We start from the raw sequence: 16,683 nt of genomic DNA on the forward strand, positions 1-16,683 counted from the left end.
TAATGGTTTATTTTAACTTCAAGCAGGGCTGGATCAGTATGAACACATAGGAAGGGTGTGCCAAAGGCTGTTAATGACACTAGGGTGACACTTTGCTCTTAACCCGTTCTATGGCTTGAATTTTCCCCCAGACCTGGAATTGGAGATGTAGTAGGAAATGATTGCAAAATTAATTTGCTCATGTGTGCTCATTGAAAGGCAGGTATCAGTGTCAGAAACAACTAGAACAGTTTTGCAAATTCTACCTAAAATCTTACCAATAGTGACTGAAAAGCATGGAGTGCTGTCTGGTTTGTCCCTAAATTACTATGTGAACAATCTGTGTTCTTGACTACTGGGATTTACTGGTTTTGAATACTTAGAACAGTAGTAGTAACAAGAAGCATGTTCATGCAAACTTCAAACTCTTAGTTGCCTTGCTGCTTACTTAACTATTTTTATATCTTTTTGTTGTTGTTTATGTTAATAGACATGAACCTCATCTTTTAGGAAATCAGTGTACTTCTTTTAATTGCATGACTTAATCAGGCAATATCACTTAGATTTAACACAGAATTAATTTTTGGAAGTGGGGGTGGTGGGGAGGCTCATCTTGGAGCCTCCTTATCCTATGAACCAGTATTGTTTGGAGTTGAAGGAGCATATTTCTTATGGCACCATAGTTTTTTCTGGGTTGAAAACCACTAACCTTGACACAAAACATACTCCTAGCTCTTACTGACAGTGTTCATATCTATAGTATGTATCCATTTCAGCGCTTTCAAGTTCGATGTGTGGCTAGCAAAAGTACAGGAAAACCTTTAGGTAATAATTCTTGTATCTTTTTTGGTTGTCCGTATTTGGCATTGACATCCTAGGTCTCCAGCTGCTGCAGATGCACCTATCCTTGTATTCTTTTCTAGGATAACACGCAGGTGGATAGCTTGCTATATTCCGTGGTGAGTAAATGCAGCAACTGAAGTAAAGCAATCCTTATGTATGCTTCCATAAGAGGATGGCTGCAAGCCATCCCTAACCTGGCTGCACCCCCATCAACGTGTGCCTCTTTTCCTTCTGGTAAGTTTAACTTTCTAAAGTCCTGATCACACCATAACTAGCAGGTTCTCTCTGTAATTTTGGAGTTGTGGAGTTTTGTCCCCACTTCCTTGCATGGACAGTTTTTTTATGTGATCAGCCACACCAAGTAAAAACAAGGAAAAGTTTAAAATCTTAGAAATTAGCACACATGTATGTAAAGCCATGAAATTCTTGCTGAAAGACATGGGATGGTAATGGGGTTTTACTGGCTTCTCTCTCTCCTTCAGGGATTTGAGAAGTAACTCACTTTTCCACAGGATTGAGAGGGGACAACATCTTCAAAGCAAAAATATTCCTATGAACGATTGAGTTCAATTGAGTCAGGCGTGTTCCCTTCCTCCAGCAGGTGAAAACACAAACCACTTTGCTTTAATGGCAATCTTTTTATACCCTTTCGACCGCCGCCGGGGGGAGGGTCCCTGTCCGCTTTCCCATTGGTTGGGTACTTAGGGACTTAACACTCTCTCCCCACCACCTACCTTTTCCTTTTTTCTGGTTATGTGTTCAACGTTGCTTCTTTACTGGTTCCCAACAGCACTTAATGGAACAAGTAAACCAAGTAGAAACCAGAATTAACACTTTTCCTTTGTTTACCCCGTAGTTCTTCTGGGCTGAAGCAAAATCCTATTTCATCTCTTGCAGGGAGATATCTTTTTGACCTCTGCTCTGGTGCAGCAGTCGAATTTGCTAAATATTGTCTAACTCTGCTGTTACAAAGAAAGTATGCTGTGCATCTACAGCAGCCAGGTTATGAATTAAGCTACAGTGCAGCAAGAGGAAACTTGCTAAGTCTCTACCCCCAGTCTGGTACTCAAAACCTCACATCTTCAGCGCTTCACTGTCCTTAACCAGTGAAACAGGTTGGAGGAAAAGCCTTAGGGACTCAACATTAGATGGTTTCAAGAACAGCTGAACTTACATGTCATGTATACGTGGCAGCTGAGAAGCTGTGGTCTGGTTTTTCGGGATCCCTGCACAATGCACGAAAACACGCGTGGAAGGGCCGGGCGGCGGAGCGGAGCGCTCCAGCCACCGAGCGGGGACGCGGGGGCTGCCCCACCGGGAGCATCCTGTGCTCCGCCGGGAGCATCCTGCGCCCCGCCGGGAGCATCCTGCGCTCTGCCGGGAGCATCCTGCGCCCCGCCGGAGGCACCCTGCACTCTGTCGGGAGCACCCTGCGCCCCGCCCGAGGCATCCTGCGCTCCGCCGGGAGCACCCTGCGCCTCACCCGGAGCATCCTGCGCTCCGCCGGGAGAGGGCAGCGCTCCCCTCCCGAGGGCGCCGGGGGCTCCCCCACCCTTGGCCGGGGCGCCGCCGGGGTCGCGCACGAATCCCCCGCTGTGCATTCCCCGTCCCGCCAAGCCGCCGCCCGGGAGCCGCGGCGGCTGCCTCGGGGTCTGCTCCCCGGGAGCCTCCCTGCGCCGGTGGCTGTCACAAAGCGCCTTTGTTCCCTCTTCCCGCGGGCTGCCGGGGCGGGGGCGGTGCATCCGCGGGCCCGGGCGCGTCCCGCAGCGCTCCCGCGGGCGGCTCGGCAGCACCGCCTTCCCTTCCTCCCTCCCTCCCTCCCTCCCTGCGTCCCTCCCAGCCCGGCGGCGGCGGCGGAGCCCGGCCCGGGACACTGCGCGTAGGTAAGGCGGCCGCTGCCCGCGGAGGGCGAGCGCGGCCCGCGGCACCTGCTGCTCCGCGGCCCCGGGGCCGCTGCGCCGGGCCGGGAGCGGTGGATTGTCCCGAACTTTCGCCGGAGCGCTGCGTCGAGCTCCGGGGAGCTGCGGCGATGTTCCGCCGGCTGGCACCGCGTCCCGGCGCTGCCGTGCGCGGTGCGCCCGGGCGGGCTCCGCTGGTGTCCGCGCAAAGCCTTTGCGTGCGCTGTCATTCGGCTTCAAAGCCCCAAAAAGGTGGAGAGGGATTTGAGTAGGGCTTCGTTGTGGTTTTGTTGTTTTTAAATATATGTTGTAGTTCGTTTTTCTGTTTTAAGTTCATTATTTTTTGCCATAAAAGCTACTCTTTTATTATTCCAGTTTTTGTCCCGGGGGGAACAAGGTATTAGGTCTTGATTATAAAGGTGCTTGCCTTTCTCGTAGAGAGCAAAAGAAGTTTTTAACTTCGTTACTTTTCACTTCTTTAATAGCCAAAAATGTAAAGGAAATTAAAGCTTTTTTAACAGTAAAATTCTGAGAAACACCTTTTGAAGCAGTTCTTGGTAGTGTTTAGTTGGGGCGCTGCTGCGCACAGCTCAGAGATGCGCCAGGCTCTAAAACCCCTCTTCATTTTTATGGACTTAACTCCTGCCTCTGTATCTGATCCTATACAAGAACGAATGAAGTTTTTCTTATAAATCTTATAAGGCACGCAGATGTGACTGAAAACTTAGCAGATGTTTTATTTTACAGAAGTAATTTGCTCTTTACTGCATGTCGTGGAAATATGATATAAGGGGGCATTTTGCTAAGAGAGATTTTTCCACATAAGTAAAGATTGAACTGTATTCCATGAACTCGGGATGAAAAATTGACAGGACAACATCTGGTGGAAACATTAGACTACTTAATTTCTTTTATTTTTCCACAATGGTGTTTGAATATTGACTGAAACAAAGAAAGTGATCGTGTAGGCGTAACTTGATAACAGGCAACTCATCTGTCCACCTCAGTGAACTTGCAAATTAGACCATTTATGCCAACGATTTACAGGGTTTTCAAAAATTGACAGATTTTCCTACCAACTAGTTGAGTTGTATCTTTCAGGTTTAGCATCATTAAGATAACCAGATACCACCAAACTACATTAATAGTTAAAGGAGGGCTATAAGGAGGAATAATAAGGAGGAATAGTTGCCCTTCTCAAGGGCAGCTACTGCTTTGATTATTAGAATTCCATTTAACCACTTTCCGTATAATTTTTTTTTTTTTTTTCCCTAGTTCTTAGCGTAGAGTCTGTCGCACAGTTCTAGCTATCCATGAAGGTGGAATACCAGTTACAAAAGTGTCATTAAATACACAGAATATCCTCTTGCTTTGTTAGCTATAGCAGTTTGGTGGATGGCCAAGCCTGAGGGACGATGCTGTGTCACAAGATAGCACTGGAGCCCCCATTTGAATGCATTTGTAGAACCAAAAGTTTCTGGTCCATTTCTTTGCTACCTTGTCATTAAACTGCACAACTCTGCTGCATGAACTCTGAAGGGTTTCCTGTTGCTCTGGTCCCATGACTTCACAGTGCCCAAGCTAGGGAGAAGTAAATGCTAAAGCCATAAAAAATTTAATAATTAGAAAGCTACTGTCTCTGTCAAAATGGGTGTTAAAGAGAGTAAAACAGGTGTCCCACAATGTTATCACTCATGGGGTTTTTTTTCAGTAACCTTAGTAATACATTTGGTTTTATTTTTTGCCTTTCAGTATTGTATAACCCACGTTTCACATTTTTAGGTTTCTAAACTCTAGAGCCCCCTTTTTAATTGAAAAATTGCAATGAAAGTGCTACATTAAGAATGTTAATACATGAATACATCAAAAATGTATTTCACCAACCCCAAGAGCAGGCTTCTGTCAGAAGAGGCATTTTTTCCTAGAATTTTTTTTGTGTTTTAAAACCCAAGAATGTTGTTCTGTGTTGAAGAAGTGTGAACCTTTTTTTTTTTTTTTTTTGGAGACTCTTAAATTCCCTCCTAAGGATCACAATGTGAAACTGCTACACTGTGCTTTTAATAATTTGATTTGGGTATATTTTGGTATTTCAATAACCCTGAATGTGGTGATTTTTTTTGAAATAAGATTTAAGCTTCTGTTTGTCTCACATTGTTGAAAAGAGTGGTATTTTCGAAGATGGTTAGCTGCATTTCTTCTGTTCAGTTGCCTTCGAGAGCAGCTAATGTCTGGTGACATAATCAGCACTAGTGCAAACTGCTTCATGATAAATGTGATAGGCAAAGGTTTATTTAATCTCTCCGTTTGAATTGTGTTAGAAGGCAGTAAATGAATGCGCTTGTGAAGATATGAGCTTAGGGTTCTGCTTTGTCCCCTCCCTACCCCTCAATGTTCTAGATGGACAAATGAAAGATCATGTCAAAAACATTGGCTGTAAAGTTAAATCCCTGATTTTGGAAACGTAGCATTTATTATGTATGTATTTTCAGCTTGCTAGTTTTTCCCCTGTCATTTATTTTGTCCAAGGTATCTTAATCAGGGTCAGAAAAAAGGTCTGTACTTAAAAGAGTGCTCTGTACCACGCTTGACCTGGTGGCTGTGCAGTGTAGCTCCTGGGGCTGAGGAAGCTGTGAGTGAGCATTCTATAAATTCGATGGAATTTATAGATTGCATCTGAGCTACATTATGTTAGCTCAGATGGAATCTATAAATTCAGCAACACAGTTTAGTACCATTGTTGTGCTTTTATAGTGGGAGGGTTATTGATGGACATTGGCTTGTCAGTGAGCACCGTACTGAAATCTCACAGGTTTTGAAGAGCATTAAGGTCTCAGAAATATAAACAGACTATTTGCACAGTCAAAAATAATAAAATGGTGGTAATGCACAGTCAACAAGCAGAAGAGAGCTCAGAAGAAGATCTCTTGATCTGCATGTGCTGCTAGAATTCAACGAGACATTTTGCTAAGATAAATATGTTGGATTTTAAAGCATTACAAATGATGCTGTGGGGATTCCTGCCTGCCTTCCAGTGGCCTCTGGGTGGGATGCATCCTTGCTTTATTGCTGTTTTTGTTGACCACAAATAGGAGACTTTATGTGCCTATCTAGATATAGAGGTAATAAGAATAATTCTCCGTATTTTATAGGCACGAGTTTCAGTGTAACCATCACCAAAAAGAAGCGTCATTAAAAAGGATGAACTGAATTCCAAGTCACCTCTGCAGCATCATCGAGGGTTTATTAACATATTTTTGACGTTCAATCAGTTGCTTTGCTGTTACAAAGCAGCAGGTCTGTGGCACAGAGGCATAGGATTGTGATACGAAAGGAGAATGCAGCAAACAGAGCACAAGCACAGACCTTATATTTGAAGGATATATGAGAGTATGAAATTCATGTTTTATACCACTGCTCACACTTTGCCTCTGTCTGTAAGGCAGAGTTTGTTGCACAAACTGTGATCTGGTGCAGCTTAATGGGCCCTGGAGGCTTGCTGGAGCAGCCACAGAGCACGAACTTCAGGGAAGTTTGTACAAGTGACTGCTGGATTGCAGAGCAGTGTCAAAGCCAGAGTCCTGTCTTCATCCTCTGTCTCTTTCTTCCACAGTGATATGCTTCATTTACAGGAAGGAGGAGACAGTCAAGTTTCTGTTTGTCAGCTGGGTTGCTGTAGGATCAGGAAGTGCCTTTCTGTGTTTAGGAAAATGCTGATGATAGTGAGTGCTGGGACAGCCAGGAGTAATCACAGAGTTGCCTGGAGGGTCAGCTTGTCCACTGGTAGAAAATGCCTTTCTGCCGATACTTAAATAATACTTCACCTGATCTAATTTCTTGGTGTGTACAATGCAGTTAAATCAATAATGGATTTTTTTTTATTTTCCATTGGTTTGTTATTGTGGTCCTTCTAACACATCATGATAACTGGGGAACCCATGCTCTGAAATGCTAAAATTTGTAATGTTGAAAAATTTGAATATATGATGGTCCCAAAATTGACAACCAGTAAATAAAATATTAGGTGAAGAATACTGGAATTATATATTCCAACTGTGCATTGGAATGTCTTGCATCTTTGATGAAACCTAAATGCATGTTGCTGCTCCTCTTACTATCTTAGCTGGTTAGGAACTGGCAATAGCATCTGTCAGTAGGTTTAAAGGGATATAATAGATTTAAAAAAAAAAAAAAAAGTTTACTTAACTAAAATGATGGTCAAGATTTTTTTTTCTCATTTTTGTATATTTACCTCTGCCTGAGTGAAACCTCTGCTGCAAGTCTTTCCAGTTTGCACCACATCACAATGTATGATTCCACGAAATTAACTGGTAAACTGGACGCTGAAAAGGTTTTTGTGTGTGTGTGTGTATAGACAAATTCTGCTACTGCTGTCACTCGGAGTGTGGGCAATGCCTGAAACCAGACCTGTCTGCCTGTTAGATGCCCGCCGTGCTGGTTTCTGTGTCAGAGGCACAGATGTCAGAGGAAGGGATCAGGTGTTGCTCTGTGAAATTATGTGCATTCGTGATGTCGGGAGCTTGACCCTCCCCGTGCTGTGTGGGGTAGGACTCTGCCTTAGCACTGGAGAGGATTTGTCTCCCTGGCACCTTGTGGGGCCCTGCTGTTTGTGGAGGTGGGCAGTTCTTTGCTGCACAGAGGAGGTGAGTGGTAAGGTGCATGTGATGGTGTCTCTTTCAGCCCCTCGATCTGAAATGGAGGCTGCACGAGCGCTGCGCTGTAGCCGGAGCTGAGTGTTTCCTCCCTACGTGCATCCTCTTCTTCCTGCCTCTCCCAGCCACTTCCAGCAGCCAGGCTGAGTTACTGTAAGCCCCAGACAGAGGAAAGACGTGAGCCATTCATGTGAAATATTTTTTCTAAACAACCAGCACTCTTCAGAGTGTGAGAAAAGCAAGAGAAGCCGCTTAGTGCTGTGTGTTGACATTTACTGATTCTTCTGCAGAAAGCAATGAGTACCATTAGGTACTCCTTTGTGTCCAGGAAACACCATTATAAGCTGGTTTTTCAGGCAAGCACACAGGGAAAGTACTGATAACCTTTCAGCATGGTTCCAGTCAGTGCTGTATGAAAAACCTTTGTTGGTTCTGATGAGCTTATTCACCCACTCAGGATTCATGTTGAGCTAGATGCTTGGTATTTCCGATTGCTCGGGCTCCCAGGGGATCCACAGCGTGATGCAAGCATAGGGTGAAGGGCAGCCAGGATGGCACCATCTCTCCAGTGAGTTGTGTTTGCATTTGCCAATAGTAAAGAGGTTTGTTGTACTGGTGATGCATTTCTTATCCTCCAAAGGAAGAACCATGTTTTCTTGCTCACACTTTCTGTAGTATAGGTAGACCAGACTGGATATCTGCCTAGCTCATCCTTGCAGAGGAGGAAGATGTTGAGATACATCCCTTGAGGCTTTGGAGGTCAGGATAATCATTTGACAAAAACATCCAAGAGCAGCTCTTACTCCCTTGGCATGGCATAATCACTTGATTGTGCTCATATTTTCTGCAGTGTAGATGGTGGACTTTAGTTTGGATGTGCTCCTTTAAAGACTGAGAACCACTGTAGGAGGAGGGGTTTTATACATTGGAATAGAGCAATGGTGTCAGATGGCCGACTGATGTGTCTCTCCTTTCAGACAACTTGTGGAACTAATTTTACTGTTTCTTGACTTTTCTCACAACCTTGTTTTCTTCTGTACTGACAGGTCTGTGCTTCCAGTGCTGCTGCTCTTAAGGCTGGATTCAGGACGCTGTTGCTGGAAACTGCAGAGCTTTGTCTGTTGAAGTGAGATGCCTTTGAATCAGCTGGAGGATATCTCCTTTCTACACAGAAAATAAGAAACCCCTTATCACTACTGGATAGCCTGGCTGGATTAGTGTTCGCCTTGATATCTTCTTCTTACAGTATGAAAGGTTTGGAATTTTTTTGGCTGAACATTTGCGACCAGTGATTTTATAAAGGATTTTGTCTTGTTTTAGAACTACAGGAATGTGTGGACTTGTGAATATCCTCGAATTGATGGGCACCAGGAGATGAGGATTAACAAATTTGTGGTTTAAAAGGAGTATATGCCTGGATGGTGGGTGGGTCATTTTTGGTTTCAGTTGAAGCCATGCATTTAATTTCTGTATTTGTAGGCAGGCAACTTCTCAAATCCTATCTGACTCATACCAGGCTGTACATATGCATTAACATGCAGTGAGCTGCACAACTCTGTTGTTCTTGGAAACTGTTCAGCTATAAAAACAAGGCCATATCTGAGCAGAGACAGCCCTCTCTTAAGGCAGAGTCTTCTTCTGTAGCCTGTTTCAGCAAGTTGAAGAAGAGTTGTGCATAGTTGTTGAGCCCACCTTGCTGCTGTAAAGATGTTTCTTCTGGCATGCTTTCCTCATTTGGAAAGAATACTACTTTTAGACAATGAATTTTGAGCGTGTAGTGATTCTGAAACATAAATATGGAAATCAGAGTTGTTATGGTCGCTGTTATTATATTAGTTCTGGTGATGACTGGTGTCAGTATTTTGCTGTTTTATGGTAGTTAAGGCAGCGTGCCTTGGGCATGACACCTATGAAGTCGCTGAAAACCATCAACACCAGACACTTGCGATACTGGTAGGGAGTAAAAGTTGCTACAATGCAGTTCAAGTTCACTTTTTTTACTCCTAGAGATGAATGCTGAAATTCTACTAAATTGGCTGCAGCTAGGAGCGTCTCAGCAGCTGGGCTCAGCCTGACCTGTTTTGTTGACTATTATCTGAAAAACATGCAACACGTTAACTAATACCAGCCACCCCTCCTCCAGCCTTACATAGGCATCATTACACCAGTGTTTTCTCTTTCTGGGGAGATTTGGGGAAACTGGACAGCTGATAAGCTCAATAACCTTCCCCCTATTGCTTCCCAGTTCTGGAAGATGACCTAGTTTGCAGACATGAATTGCACATTACATCAATGCCTCATGATGGGTGTGTAACAATTCCACCGGTTTATTCTCTTTGTAGATGCTGTGACAATGGAGTTGAGCTGCTCTGAAGTACCCCTTTATGTAAGTCCTACAACACTAGGCTTCTGCCTGGAGAGTTGCTTTCTTTTGGGTTACAGCTCGTTCAAAAGCAGGGCGAAGGAAACTAAAAACCATTCTCTGGTTTTCTGAGACTGGAGGCTATTGAATGTTGCTGTCTGATGAGGCATGTGTGGAGGTGGTTATTTTCAGTAGTGCAACTCAGCTCTCTGAAGGAAGTTTTAAATTATTTCCCCTTTGCCATCATTATTTTGTTCTCCTTCAGTATTCTCAACTGCAGTTTTCAAAAGCAGCCTTACTGCCCAAGAAGAGACACCTCTCACTTGCTTTCACACAACTTTTGGTAGCTTTTTACTTACAAAATTCTAAACTACCATTCTCTCAGTTTCCACAAAGCAGGAATATCTGTGTTATGTAAAAAAGTAAGTTGAAATTTTTAACCGAGTGGATTTTTTTTTTTTTTTTTCTGCAAAACCTGAAATAATTGCTTAAAATAGATGAACTCCGAGTTATAAAACATGTAGTAACATGAGTGAGGACATACATTAGATGAACTTAATTTATTTCATGCCCTCAAGGGGAAGTGATTGTGAGCATTAAAACTTGGGAACTCTAGTAATTACTATTAAAAAACCATAATTGTGTTTCTTATAGCTGTTCTGCTTTGCCATGAGGGTAGCAGGGGTACATGGATGATGCCTAGGGGGAAAATGGGAGAACACCCTTTCCAAAAGTGTGGTAAAACATGAAACAAAGAGAGAAACAAAACAGTTATCTGCATATTGTCATGAGATGGGATGGAAATGGAGGAATACAAATAATCTGTGTTGAAGAGTATTTGGAGTATTAAAGGAACATAAGATTGGTAATGCACTGTGATTGGTAATTGCATGATTTTTCATTGTATTTGTCAGCTTCAGAGTTGGAACCTCCGGCTTACAAAAATTAGGTGCAGTTATATTTTAAAACATCAGTAGGAAAATACTTTTGGGGCCTGCTCATGTGATGTTTATTGTGTGGTGCAAGACTTTAAAAACAATTTTTTACAGGAAAAGTAATCAGGGACATGGTGATATCAGTTCTGACTGATCTGGTAGCTTCTCAGAGTAAGGTAACTGACCACTTTGCAAAGGGCAGCGGAGTGGTTTTAATCCAGGTTTTTGAAAATGAAACATTTGATACTGTGTCTCACAGGAACTTCTTATGGACAATAAATAAGGGGAAGATTAAAATAAACAGATAAAGATATACAGGTACTGCAAGAACTGTTAGGGTAGAGAGAAAGATATTACAAGTGATAGTCCTTAAGTGTCATACTTAAGGCTACCATAGTATTTTGATTATAACCCTATGAATCAGATGTAGTCTAGCAAAATGTCTGTAAATTCATTGACATAGTTTTGGGAGATTCTGGTTAGTACTGAAAAGAATTCAGTAATTATGTGGGAAGACTGAATTTTCCCACCTGTTATTTATGCCAGTAAAAGTGGGAAAAAATGGTACAAAACGGTGCATTTGGAGACTAATAATAATGGTACATCTCTTATGAGCAAGGGACTCACCAGAGGGAGGCTTGGAGTGTATTAGTCACTTGTAGTGTGGTGGATGGGAGAATGTGATTTTAGTTAAGAACATTCACCCCAAGCTTTGCACAAATGTGAGTCTGTGTCAGATCTAAGCTTTGCTGGTTGTGGTCCTATGCTTTGGTGATTTTCCAACTGTGGTCTTCAGCCTCTCATCAGCCCTGGTGGATAAATCCCAGAGGGGGCTCCAAACTTGCTAGGAACACCACAAGGGTAGTTTGGATTGTCACCAACTCATTTTCTTGTGTGGGCAGCAGACAGAGATGGTTTCTTTCTTCTGGGTCCCCAGTTTCCTAACATGCCTGAGGTTAGTGGAGAAGCATGGACTGCCAGGGACTTGCAGTGGGATGAGTTTCTCGGAATATGGGATTATAGCAATTTTTAAACAGCCTCCTACATTTATCTCTGTGTGTATTTCCGAGAGAGATGGAAAGTTTTCTTTTAACCTCCATCTGAAACTTGGAGAAAACTTAGCAGACCTTACACTGATCAGTTGAGGCTCATGTAGTTAATCTAATGAGTTGGTGCCTGAAAGTGTTGCAGCTTTATGATCTTGCCCATCACAGTATTGTTCATAAGCTGAGTGCCTTTGCAGTGTGTTTGGGAAGATCAAAGAGTTCTGTCCCTCCTGAAAAAGTCCTTGAGTCAGGGCAGTTATCTTCTATTAGTTATATCCAATTTTTTCATCAGTTCTGCAAACTCCTTCCGATTGCCTCTGCTTTGCTGGAAAACACAATCAAATCAGGATTTACACGAAACATGGAGGCCCTTTCTGATTATTCAGTTCCTTAGTCAGTTTTTGTTAAGCAGTTCTCTGACAAGCTGAGCTTGTCCAAACATTGTTTCATCTGCATCTCCCTAAATGCTGCTTTCATGTCCCATAAGCAGGGATAGAGAAAACTTCTCTGGAAAATTGAGGGAACATGACAAATACTTCCACTGCCATGAATTTAGGTGTTTCTCTGATGTATTCCAGTCCTTTCTAAAGGGCCACAGTGGAACTGCGAAATACCATTGCACACTGTTCACACGCAACTTCAAAGATGCCAGCATATGGTTCTAACACACTATTTTCCACAAGAAGAGTGAAAGAGGTCAAAAGGTAGGAAGTAATCTCTTCTTTCCAGCCTCTGTTAAAGCATCATTTTTTTTCATAGAGAGAGGAAGAAATCTGCTGTATGCTGGGTCCAAGATGAGGATGCTTTTCACACTGTATGTAACCATGCTTAGCATCTATATCCACTGGATTATACCCTCTTCTGCGTTGTAAGAATGTTTGTTTTGAGAGGGTTGTATTTAATGTCAGATTATCTGAGAATAACTGCAGTTTTGTGTTTGTGATACACATTTTTAAAGATTATATGAAGGGTACTTAGTTGACTCACTGTTATGTGCTCACATATGTTAACACAGCTGGAGGATGTGTCCGTACAGTGTGGCCACTTCAAGCTGCCACACTTAAACACTGAATTTCTTGGTAAATCTAAAATAGTATGTGTAATCTTGTTGGCCTAGTGATGGCTGTTCTATTTTGTTACGTAAGATGGAATGCTTTCCGAAAGCTCAAGGACCTTGCTGATTTAATATAATTTTTCTGAAATACCATTTAAGAATACTCTATGCAATTACTCCCTTTTGAAAAATGCATTATTTAATACACTACTTCTGTATTTAATTTTGGTGGCAGCAGTACATTCAAATCTAATTGCAACACACATCAATGACATGATTTAAAAAATAAATGTTAATGAAACAGAAAATCAAATATTTGAAGTACATTTCCTCAGTTAATTTGAGGAGACTGTTTCTGGCTTCTAGACAGCAAATTACTGTTAACCACTCTATAAAATTAGTCTTTGTAAGCCAATCTAGTTTTCAGCATTGACTAGCCAAGAATACACCAACAGTTCATAGACATCTCTTCTTTCAGTGCTAATAATGTATCATTTGAGTATATAGTAGCTTTTGCCCTCCTAAATTGTGCTTTTTTATAACTGATACAAATAAAATTATATTTAGCCAATCCTTTCTGTAAGAAGAGCAGCAAGCTGAGTTTTTAATTTCATTGTGTACTAAAGACAGTATGTGGAACAAGACCTCACTATCTTCAGGCAGACACCGGTCTCACTGTAGATGGAAAAAAAACTGTTCATGAAAGATGGAAGATAAAAATCAAAATATTTAATGAAACACTCTTCAGATATTAAAAAACTTATACATATGGCAGTTGTTCCTCCTATTGCAAGCAGTTTTTGGTGTAGAGAAACAAATCTCCCTCATGGAAAATAAATTCTTCTTATCTAATAGTAGGCAACTGGTTTTTCTTTGTTTTAAAGAAATGCTATTACCAACTCTCATCTTTGACATTGGCAAAGAAATACTTTGCTGCCATGGGGCAAACATACTGTGGAAGTAGTGAGCTCCCAAGAGCAGTAAATACGTGTTCTCAGAAGATTGTAAATTATTCTCAGCTGGGAGCCTTATGAATGTTTCCCATGGGAACAGGAGAGATAAATAAAGAAATGCTGAGCCACAGAGCATATCCCCAGCAGTTTTGTGGAGACACCACAGGGACCTCATCTCCCCAGGAGAAGGTGCTGAAGGTTATGCGTCTGTCTATCGTGGCCTGGCCCAGTGGTGAAGGTGTTGTGACCTCTCTCGCTAGAAGCGTCTTTATGAAGACACCTAGATCAACAGAGGCACAAGCACACTTAGGTGCAGAGTGATCAGCTCTTTGTGCACCCTTAGGTGCAGACTGATTAGCTCTTTGTGCACTCTCAAGTGCAGAGTGATTCTCTCTTTGGCAAGCTGCCCGAGCAACAAAGCTGTGTTTGCCACCCCACAAGACAAGTGAGAGAAGTGAGACGGGGTCTTACCGATATCCAGGAAAACTTCTTTATCCCACAAGTCTGGAGCAGGAAGGAGCCAAACAAGCACTGGGGAGATGAATTATATAGGGTACCTGGGGGCAGGGTTTCACAACTTGGCCAATGGGGAAAGGAATTGGGAAAGGCACCAATCAGAGGAAGGATCCAGAAAGAACAAATCAGGAGGGGTAAATACCAGGAACAAGGGGGATAACCAATGGGGTGTGAAACATTAACATAGAATTGCAAAGGCTCATGGGTTGAAGTATTTTTCCTTACCTCGCGCCACAAGGAAAACTCTCAAAGGGACTTCCCAAAGGAGAGGTTCTGCGAACTGAGGCAACCTAGGGGTTGCACATGGGGTTGAAGCATTTTTGCTCACCTACGGAAATCTCTCAAGGAGACTTCCCAAAAGGGGAATAATTGGTGACTAAGGCAGTCTAGAGGCTGTCCCCGTTCCAAAGGAGTGAGCTATTCTTTGTGGGTAGTCCATGGACTTTCTAGAGGAATCTTTGGATGTTAATTCTCTGGGAAGAGGCAGAAACACAGCCTCCTGCCTTTGAGACTCAAGGTCTCCTGGAAAATAAAACTTCTGCTGCTGCAAGGTGCTTACTGTTCTCAAATGTACATTCCTAAGGTATCGCCTGCTCCTATGTAAAACCACTGGAGCTGGCTAAAAGTCCTCAAGGTCTAAGCTTAATTAGCTTCTCTTGTGTTCTGTTACACAAAGTCTCCCTCTTAAGGTGTCTCTGCTCTAATGTTTTTACTTGGGGATTGTTTTGTTTCTGACACTATTACAGCTTCCTGGGCAAACCACACGTGCTAAGGAGAGAGAGGAGCTTGCTACTGATGCATGCAAGTATTCCTCCAGGGAGGTTTTGGAGTGTTTCTGTGGCTGGGTCGGGAAGGGCAGAGAGTAAGATGTGGCAACAGGCTGCTTGCCACCACAGTGTCTGAGGGCCTGGAGACTCTCAGACTTTAGATAAGCTCAGTGATGTTCTTTGCCTGGGTTGGGTCCGCAAAGTGCCTAACACTCTTCCTGCACGCTTTTGTGTGATTTGAGTGGGAAGTGGCAGTGGGACTCAGGTATTGATTCTGAGTAGCTGGTTGTCTCCCTTGCCAAGCTGCTTGCCTTCCCAGTTCCTCCATGCTGTAGTTCATGATTGAAGAGGAGTGCAAAGTGATAATTTTCCATGGTTGGATGTAACTTTTGTATTTGCTGCACCTGTCAGGTATTTGATATCTTCTAGCCAGTCTTTGGTGAAAAAAGATGATTTCTAGCCTGTCTTGTCCATTCTGTGCTTTCATTTTCTTTGCTCTTGCAGTGGATCTGGCCATAATTCTGGGCCTATCTGTGTATTCAATGAGGCTGAAATGACTGCCTTACTTAGACTTCAAAACACAAAAAAGAAATGTGGTCTAAAATGTAAATGTGTGTTGGCCTTTCAGCATGCCTTTGCTAATGCACAGAGCTGTGTTGGCCTGATCAAGGTCTGGCTGGAGTCAGGAGTCATTTGTTGTTGTCTGTTCCGGGAGCTTGGTCAGGTCCATCATGGAAAGCCGGCACGGGGATGCACAGAAGGGTATGCACAGGCTGTCCTCTGGGTGCAGGCTTGCTGCCAGAATCAGACTGAGAAAATGTATCTGAAAGAATGGGACCTATTTTAAAAGATAAGAAAGAAAATATGGGTGCTTCAAAGGGTGCGCATCAAAAGGCAGATAATTTTTGTTCCACTGGTGTATTTTTTTTCCCCTTCAGTCCTAAAACTGAGATTTTTCTGGGCAGGGACTTTGTGCTTACATGTTTTTGTGTAGGGTCTGCAACAGTAGAGCCCTGACATTACACATGACAGGAGAATAATAGCTAGTCTGATTTGTATATTTTAAATCAAGTCAACTGAAAGAAATTACTCCTTTTTTTTTTAGTCAGCAGTTGCATGTCAGAAGGGTGTTAATTTTCTTATTGCAAAAATTTTCAGGCCTGTGTTAACAGCTCATCCTTAAGCTTTTTAATTCCTTTGTGTTACTTTATGCATGAGCATAAGTTTTTTCGTCCCTGACAACAAAACATTGAATGATATTTTAAATGACAGACGAGCAAGAACATTAATGTATGTTTTGGCACTGGGCTTGACTTTTTTTTTTTCTATTTCTTCTGCCTTCTCCCCTCTCCTTTCTGATAAAAGCATTCCAGATATTTTTATTTCTATCCAGTCATTCCAGAATTAGAAGATATCCTGTTTATTTATCAATCACTTGTTTATTACTTTGCCATAAGGGACTCTGAAAATTTTTCTCCACCTTAGCTGTTGTCACAGTTTGATAATAAGCTAAACACAGCTTTAAGAATGGTGGTGGCAAAGTAAGGAAAATAAAGTCAGTTTGCTGTAAAGTGGTGATTTGTTATAGATTCGCTCTGTGGTTCAGATTGTTTAAAAACAATCTGGAGGATTAATTCTGCATGAACGGTCAGTTCCATGA

General features: G+C 42.5%; 1 protein-coding gene across 7 annotated transcripts in view; it reads left to right on the forward strand.

The window, feature by feature from the left end:
• Positions 1–2,657: 2,657 nt before the first annotated feature.
• The window catches only part of ARHGEF28 (Rho guanine nucleotide exchange factor 28), a 124,540-nt gene continuing 110,514 nt past the window's right edge, over positions 2,658–16,683 (forward strand). For 6 of the 7 annotated variants that reach the window (XM_040090288.2, XM_040090289.2, XM_058424104.1 and 3 more), the window contains exons 1-3: positions 2,658–2,705; positions 8,437–8,644; positions 9,733–9,776. The gene's annotated coding sequence lies outside the window, so the exon portion shown is untranslated. The remainder of the gene's footprint in view (positions 2,706–8,436; positions 8,645–9,732; positions 9,777–16,683) is intronic. The other variant, XM_058424105.1, reaches the window with a different exon arrangement.

This window comes from Hirundo rustica, chromosome Z (genome assembly GCF_015227805.2).
Source record: "Hirundo rustica isolate bHirRus1 chromosome Z, bHirRus1.pri.v3, whole genome shotgun sequence".
Lineage (NCBI taxonomy): Eukaryota > Metazoa > Chordata > Aves > Passeriformes > Hirundinidae > Hirundo > Hirundo rustica.